The following is a 7,859-nucleotide window of genomic DNA, read 5'->3' as shown; positions in this document are numbered from 1 at the left end:
GGCACAGAATTTAGACCACTTTTCTCTTAGGCCCAGATCTTGCCTTTAACATACTACTTGGAATTTAGTAGCTCATGAAATCTGCAGACTGCATAAATGAATGAATATTTTGAGGGCTGTGCTTTTGTGGAGGAACTTCATAGGAGACCGAAGGAATAAAATAAATCAAAAGTATCCACAGTATATAGAATGTATACTATTTTACAAGTCACAGAGAAGAAGAAGAAGAAGGAAAGTAGTAAGACTAGAAAGTTTGTGGCAAGACTAACAGGCGCTGGTCAAGAACTTAATAAGCACATTAGGAAAGCAGTAAGGTTTCTTTTTTTTTTTTTTTGAGGAAAAGTTTTTATTTCTAGTGATGAAATTGGCTACAGAACATTATGAAAGTTTAAAAATACAAAGAGAAATTGTCTATAATTAATAGATTCAAAATTTGACAATCAGTGAATATCATTATTAGTCATTACCAACAACAGTTATTGATTTGAAAGGCAGAGTGACAGGAAGAGGGAACCACTGCTTCACTCCCCAGACACTTGCAATAGCCAAAGCTTGACCAAGCCAAAACCAGGAACTGGGAATTCATTCTGGATGTCCCATTTGGGTGCAGGGACCCAAGCACTTCTGCCATCCTCCGTCTCCTCCCAGGGTGCACACTAGCAGAAACTTGCCTCAAAGCAGAGAAGCTACCACTCAAGCCAGGCATTTGTATATGGGATGTGGGTGTGTGGTGGTGATAGCAAGCCCTCATGGATAAAAAAAAAAAGACAAAGTTATTTCTATGCCAAGGAAATTACTCTGTAGTCTTTCTCTTATAAACTACGTATTGCTGAACCTAGATAATTTTTCCTTTATTTAACAATGACATGAAAATGTCAGTTGAGTTGGCTTTCCTGAAGACCTTGTTTCTTGAATATTAGTGGCTAGTTGAGATAAATTCTTTTCATCTCTTTCTCGCTTCGGCAGCACATGTGCTCGCTTCGGCAGCACATATACTAAAATTGGAACGATACAGAGAAGATTAGCATGCCCCTGCGCAGTAAGGTTTCTTTACCTCCCTGTAGACTCTGCTCTCCAGAGGTGAACAGGGTCCTCTAAACCCACTTGCTGCACACACAAACACCTGAGTGTTGTATTCTCCCACAGGTGTTGGAGACTGATATGGTGTTCTGATTTATATTTACATAATGGCTAGTGACATCGGGCATATTCACATGTTTTGACCATGTACATTTCTTCTGAGAAATGTCTATTCAGATCCTTGCCTGTTTCTTCACTGTATTTTTTGGAGTTTTTCCAATTCATGTAAATGTTCTGGAAATCTGTAAACATTCAGAGTTTTAATTTTTCCTGCCATCTGTTCATTGTATCTACACTCTGATGTTTACTTTGTTGTGAAGAAGTATCTTAGTTGGATATACTCAAATGTCTCTGTTTTTATTTTTGTGACTATTGCTATTGGAATCTTACCCAAAAGCTATTGTGTGTTGACAATATTTAGAGTTTCCCTATGTTTACTTGGGTTTGGGTCTTATGATTACATTTTAATTCACTGTGAGTTCACTTTCACATAGTGTAAGAGATGTTGGAGTCTCTTTTCAGGCTTCTACATATGGATAATCAAGTTCCTCTGCACCACTTGTGAAAGAGATTCTTCTTTCTCCAGTTCATTTTAGTTCCTTTGTTAAATATGAGTTGCTGGTAGAAATTTGGGTTTATTTCTATGCTACCAAGTCTTTTCCATTGAACTATGTGTCTGTTATTATATCAGTGCTAACACTTCTTCTTCTTTTTTTTTTTTTTTTGCAGTATATTTATTTGAAAGGCAGAGTTACAGAGAGGTAGAGGCAGAGAGAGAGAGAGGTCTTCCATCCACTGGTTTACTCCCCAAATGGCCACAATGGCCGGAGCTCTGTTGATCTGAATCCAAGTGTCAGGAGCTTCTTCCAGGTCTCTATGCAGGTGCAGGGGCCCAAAGACTTTGGCCATTTTCTACTTTTTTCTCAGGCTATACCAGAGAGGGGTATACGAAGTGGAGCAGCTGGGAAACATACTGGCACCCATATGAGATGCCAGCACTGCAGACGGTGACTTTACCTGCTTTGTCATAGTGCTGACCCCTGTAATATGTCTTAAAATATGGTGTGATGTCTCCAGCTTTTTTTTGCTTTATAATATTGCTTTAGATGTTAAGCATCTCTCATGTTTCTATGTGAATTTTAGCATCATTTTTTCTAGCTCTGAGAACATTGTTGGTATGTTGATTGGGATTGCATTGAATTTGCAAATTGCTTTTGGTAGTATGGATATTTTGGTATTATTCTTCCCATTCACAAACATAAGTTTTCTGTGAGACTGTCAAAAAGCCTTGACAAAAATTGGACTTTATTACACAAAAATTCATCACTTTTTGGGATCATTTAAATCCATAATTTTGCACTAATATTTGATAAATAATTAAAGACTTTGAGCATTTTAGTAGGAGAAATTAAAATATTTATCAATTTATTCAAATATTGTTTAGATGTGATATTCAAATATTGTTTAGAGCCATTGTCTGTATTCCCTCTAAATTACGATCTTTTTGCTTTTTGCCTGTTAAACTTGTCCCTTGATTCAACAACCGTTTTTAATGTAATGTAAACTGAAAATGTCATTTCATAAGCTAAAAAAAATGACAAAGAAGGAAAAAGAAGGGAGGGAGGTTGAGTATATAATTATGTTCTCCGAATTTTTTCTATAAAACATATTGAATCATTTAAAAGCTAATTAAAATTAAACTCAAAATTGGACCATTATGACCAATATTTAAAACAAGTGATTAAAAACTGTAGATGTCTTCAATTTTGATTATCATTCTTCTTTAGAATATCTGAAAGAAATCCAGTTTCTCACTTTAAAATATACCAGTGTGTTAGAATTTAGTATTAAATGACTTTGTTTAAAAGTGTTATTTAATCTATTGCTTTAAGTAGTAATACTATGGCCATTGTAAAACAAAATCCTTATCATTTTTCATAAAACAGGAAGGGCCTTTAAAACATCATCACTAAAAATATTAAGAGACCTAAAATATAACATTCTTAAAACCCAAGTGATACCATTCAAAATTTTCAAATATGCAGGGATAGTTCATGTCAAGTAACTAAATAATTGTGAAGTGTATATATGGAATAGCTTCTATAAATTCTTTTGGCAAGGGCTGGCACTGTGGCATAGTGGGTGAGGCTGCCACCTGCAGTGCTGGTATTCCATAGGGGCATCAGTTCAAGACCTGGCTGCTCCACTTCCTATCCAGCTCTCTGCTATGGCCTGGGAAACACTATAAAATGGTACAAGTCCTTGGGCCCCTGCAACTGCATAGGAGACCAGGAAGAGGCTCCTGGTTCCTGCCTTCCAGTCAGCACAGCTGCAGCCATGGAGGCCAACTGTGGAGTGAACCAGTGAATGGAAGACCACTCTCTCTGCCTCTCCTTCTCTCTCTGTGTAATTCTGACTTTCAAATAATATAAATAAATCTTTAAAAAATTCTTTTGGCAAATAGATGAAGCTATTTGTTATACATTTCAAATAAATAGCAAACATACTAGAAAAATATATTGAATAAAATTTAAGCAACTCATAGCTATACACAGAAATTTCTCACCATAACAACATAGCAACCACTAAATTTCCAAATTCAATTTTCCACAACTTAGAATCTTTAACTCCAGAAGGAGTACAAAATTGACAGAACAGTGGCCTATGTATCAGGATACCTAATGCTAATACAGAATTATCCCTGCCACAACTTACCTATGTGACCTTGAACAATTCACTTTACTTCTCTGGGCTTGGCATTTAGCATCCTCATGTGATAAAGGAGGCTTGGATAAGATCAGTTGTACTCTATCTTGAGACTTCAATGATCTCTCAGTTTCCAAACAGGCACCTTAAGGGAAAGTAAACCTTTAGATCAAAGCTTACATTTTTAAATCTAAATATATTTTAAACTCTTTCTACAACTAGTACAAAACAACACATTCAAATGTGTACCATGCCACTTTTCAATATTTGGGAATAATTAATGCATCATTTTAGAGCATTGTCTTGAGGCCAGTGCTGTGGTGTAGCTAGTAAAGCCACTGCATGCAGTGGGGGCATCCCATATGGAGGCCGGTTCAAGTCCAGGCTGCTCCATTTTCCATTCAGCTGTCTGCTATAGCCTGGGAGAGCAGTAGGAAGTTGGCCCAAGTCCTTGGGCCCCTGAATCTGCATGGGAGACCCTGAAGAGGTCCTGGCTCCTGGTTTCAGATTGGCATATCTCTGACCTTTTAGGTCATCTGGGGAGTGAAAAAGCAGATGGAGGAACTCTCTCTCTTCCTCTTGTTCACTATCTGTGTAACTCGGACTTCCAAATAAATAAATAAATAAATCTTTTAAAAAATCAAAAGAATATTGTCTGGCACACAGTGAACCACTAAGTACAAGATATTATTAGTAATATTAGATTGAAATATTGAAATAAACTAGGCAATAAGCCTTAAGATGCAAATTAATACCAAGAAATATAATCTCAAATTTCTGTGTTCAACAAGGTAGTCTCTTTTCACTACTAACTTTATACTAAATAAGATATTTTGATATTTTGTTAAGAGTAAATTTATCGGGGGCCAGCGCCGTGGCTCACTTGGTTAATTCTCCACCTGTGGTGCTGGTATCCCTTATGGGCAAAGTGTTCTAGTCCTGGTTGCTCCTCTTTCAGTCCAGCTTTCTGCTATGGCCCGGGAAGGCAGTAGAGGATGGCCCAAGTGCTTGGGCCCTGCACCCGGATGGGAGACCAGGAGAAAGCACCTGACTCCTGGCTTTGGATGGGCACAGCTCCAACTGTGGCAGCCATCTGGGGACTGAACCAATGGAAGGAAGGCCTTTCTGATTTCTCACTGTATATAACTCTACCTGTCAAATAAAAAAAATTATTAGTTTTTCATAAAAACTGCAGTATTGAAAAAGTTCTAAAATCCCTCTAATTCTAAATGTCTGTGACTGCTAACTCATTAGCACATATTGCATTCTTTACATCTGGGTAATCATGACAATTCACTTTTAAATGATTAACAGATCTGCTGTTATATATAAATACATGCTTTTCCGAAAATCATACAATAAGCAGGCTACATACTTTACTTCAAGTAGAACTGCCATATCCAGTCCTACAATTGTAAATAAGACAGTTTCAATTGTTCAGCATTATCAATTATAAATTCCAATCGTGTAGCAATACTCATAAGAATTTAGGGGGCTGATGCTGTGGAGTAGCAAGTAGAGCTGTGGCTTGCAGTGCTGACATTCCAATTGGGTGCCAGTTCAAGTCCTGGCTACTCAAATTACTATCCATCTTTTTAGGCAAGTAAGACTTACTATCCAGCAGTAGAGGATGGCCCAGGCCCTTGGGCTCCTGCACCTGCATAGGAGACCCAAAAGAAGCTGCTGGCTCCTGGCTTTGGATTGGCAGAGCTCCAGCCATTGTGGCCAAATGGGGAGTGAACCAGCAGTTGGAAGACTGCTCTCTCTCTCTCTCTCTCCTTCTCTGTGTAACTCTGATTTTCAAGTAAAATAAATGAATTTTTTTAAAAAAAGGATGAAATAAAAAGGAAGATGAAGATTACAAAATTGTTTAATTTTTTAAATAAATATAAATTTCCAAAGTACAGCTTTTGGATTACAGTGGCTTCCCCTCCCCCAAAACATCCCTCCCACCCATAATCCTCCTATTTCCTGCTTCCTCTCCCATCCCAGAAGATTACAAAATTGTATGAAGGACATTTGTACAGTAAACAAATATACTGATTTCCAATGCAATATTTGAATACTTGAAGCAGGAACGCTAAGTACTTCTTTGCCAAAATAACATGTTTTCTCCAGTGTAAAACCCATTTGCCATCCCAATACAAAAAGGGATTTGGGGCAAGAAGGAAAAAAGAAGTCCACACATGCGGAAATTTTAAGCAAAACAAAATAGAGAATGTATTTAGTTTCATGTAAATCACATGAGAATTAATAGTATTCTACCAATTTGCAACAAATATTTTTAACTTTAATGAATGAATGAATTTTCAGTTACATAGCAGGAAACTTCTACCCTCTCCCATAAAACTGAAAGAGAAACTTTTTAAAAGTAAAAACTGATGAAAGAATTCTGCAATACATGTTAATGTTAAGTAGCCCAGCAGAGTTTATTTAGAAATACAAACACACACACAGAAAATAAATACATTAAAATCTTACTGAATAGGTCAGTAATAGTTCAGGATCCAATATGTGTGCAAAAGATTCTGGATTTCCCAGTCACTTTGTATAGGAAATGATGTGCTTTGCTATGTAGCATGTAACTTTAGATTCCTGAACACCTCCACTTTGCTTCTTACCCTGAATCCCAGCAAATGCAGGAACACAGCTGTTGAGTCATTCATTTTCTGGATTTGAGAATATCAAAGAATTAATGAGTAGAGAAAGTTGTACAGCAGAGACCAAGAATGTCCAAGGGAGGTCACGTAAATCAATTGAACAAGTCAAACTACTATGAATGTATACTGAATGCTCTGTTTTTAATATGTCTTACTTACCTAAAAAGACATGAGGGCTATTGCTCTCTCTCTTAATACAACTAAGGAGAAGATATCACCAATGCTCAAGAAAAATGAATACACAGCAGAGCTAATACAAAATCCCCAAATTCCAAAATAGAAAAACTGGATATGCACTCCTTACACACACCCTGAAGTGGCAATGAAGTAGAACAAATCTAAAATTAGAAAAAAATCTTTTTTTAAAGATTTATTTATTTATTTGAAAGTCAGAGTTGCACAGAGAGAGGCAGAGAAGAGAGAGGGGTCTTCCATTCACTGGTTCTCTCCCCAGTTGGCTGCAATGGCCAGAGTTGTGCCAATCCAAAGCCAGGAGCAAGGAGCTTCTTCCAGGTCTCCCACATGGGTGCAGGGGCCCAGGACTTGGGCCATCTTCTACTGCTTTCCCAGGCTATAGCAGAGATCTGGATCCATATGAGATGCCAGCACTGCAAGTGGTGGCTCTACCCACTATGCCACACCACTGGCCCCGAAAATTCTTGTCAAATTAAGAACATTTAACCTTTGTTTTAGAGTGCATTATTAAAATATCTAAACTGGGGGAATACATAATTTCTTTCTTTAGAAATCAGAAGAGAAAAAGAACACTTCAAGCCTACTGTGACACCACACAGAAGGAATGGAGAATCATGATCTCAATTAGCCTAGGGACAGAATAAAAGGGAGGGAAATAGGAACAACAGAATTAAGATGAATAAGCTTTGACAGCTGAGGGAATCTGAATGTAAAGAAAAGGCATGCAGTTAACTGAAACAATAGAGATAAGTCTGAGAGGAAAAAACATTGTTAAGTCATATTAATGGGGCCAGAGCTGTGACTTAGTAAAGTAAAAAAAAAAAATCTAAAATTTGTTTTTAAATTATATAATTAAAAAAGATAAAAAAGATGTTCAATCTTAAGTCTCTACAGCATAAGATATACATCAATTTTCCCAGGTTCTATTTGCATTTATTAACAAAGTTTCATGGGTGTAATCACTAAAGTGGCTCCAATAAGTCTTTTTATAAAAATTATTTTTTATTTTGACAGGCAGAGTGGACAGTGAGAGAGACAGAGAGAAAGGTCTTCCTTTTTCTGTTGGTTTACCCCCTAGTGACCGCTGCGGCCAGTGTGCTGCAGCTGGCACATGGCGCTGATCCAAAGCCAGGAGCCAAGTGCTTCCTCCTGGTCTCCCATGCAGGTACGGGGCCCAAGCACTTTGGCCATCCTCCATTGCACTCCTGGGCCATAGCA

At 37.5% G+C, this 7,859-nt stretch overlaps 1 pseudogene; it reads left to right on the top strand.

Annotated features, from left to right (window-relative positions):
- Positions 1-971: 971 nt before the first annotated feature.
- On the top strand, positions 972-1,039 carry LOC149120929 (U6 spliceosomal RNA; annotated as a pseudogene).
- The last annotated feature ends 6,820 nt before the right edge of the window (positions 1,040-7,859 follow it).

The sequence above is a fragment of the Oryctolagus cuniculus genome, chromosome 18 (genome assembly GCF_051225735.1).
Source record: "Oryctolagus cuniculus isolate XC-2025 breed Fujian yellow rabbit chromosome 18, ASM5122573v1, whole genome shotgun sequence".
NCBI lineage: Eukaryota > Metazoa > Chordata > Mammalia > Lagomorpha > Leporidae > Oryctolagus > Oryctolagus cuniculus.
This window is presented reverse-complemented; position numbering and strand designations above follow the sequence as displayed.